This window comes from Amphimedon queenslandica, unplaced genomic scaffold, assembly GCF_000090795.2.
Source record: "Amphimedon queenslandica unplaced genomic scaffold, v1.1 AMPQUscaffold_13076, whole genome shotgun sequence".
Classification (NCBI taxonomy): Eukaryota; Metazoa; Porifera; class Demospongiae; order Haplosclerida; family Niphatidae; genus Amphimedon; species Amphimedon queenslandica.
In genome coordinates this window covers 66,254-67,374 of record NW_003546688.1, presented here as the reverse complement: position 1 = coordinate 67,374, position 1,121 = coordinate 66,254, and positions in this window count along the sequence as shown.

The following is a 1,121-nucleotide window of genomic DNA, read 5'->3' as shown; positions in this document are numbered from 1 at the left end:
ACAAATTTTGTCATGCAAATAAAGGATAACTATTGCTATAATACTTTGCAGTTTCATGAGATGGCAATGTATAGTTTTCATAAAACAAGTGTCTAAAAATTGGTGGTGTACGATCATTGATAATGTACTCTATATAGTTTATGGCCAATTATTAGAAATTTGATTTCAGCACATACTTTTTCTAAAAGTACATATATATGTAAAATTATTAGAAAGCAGAATTGCCTCCTTTTTATTTTTGGCAAAATTTGACTAAGCATCCTGTACCAATTTTAGAGCAACTTTGAAAATTTGTAAAAAATCAAAATTTGATCAGAATCGCATCAGGAAAAATTGTAAAATGTAGTTTTCATTTTTGTGAGATTTGACCTAACACCATGTACTATTATAGTACAGGAACTTTCAACAGGTGTTAGAGCAACTTAAAAAATTTGTAAACAAATTAACTTTGATCAGAATGAGTTCCAACTATCTACACAACATAAATACATGTATATACATAAAAAAATCATAAAAATTAAGAATTCTCTCTATTTCATTTTTGGCAAAATTTGGTCATATAGTACAGGGACTTTGACAATTTTTGAACAACTTTAACTTTTAAAAATCCAATTTTGATTAGAATCAGCTCAAACATCATAATAAAACCACATATATGATCAAAAATAGTACGTTAAAAATATTACACAGAAAAGGATCTTAGCTTTGGCGATGAAAATTTTTGAGTAAATTAAAAGAATCCCATTTTAATAGCAATTAGTTCAAAAATTTCATGCAACAAAAATTTTTTTAATACTCTCAAAACCAATTAAGACAAAATACATTACATTCAGAGCATTATTATATATCCCAGACTACAGAGCAAGATATGACTTCATGTAGTCACACTCTGTTTACAGATCAACCTAGCTGAATTTTTGTATCAGTATAAAAGTATGTCATCACAGTGAGGCCATCACTAAAATAGCTTAATAATGTAATAAGGCTAACAATAATTATTCACATAGCTCAAAAGTAATTACTAAGATTAGTTTGCCCAATGGCCAGGCACTCCTAAGTAACAGGTGTGTCAAGAGAGAAATTCTTATAATTGTATATTTATGTCATCAATGCCATGATTA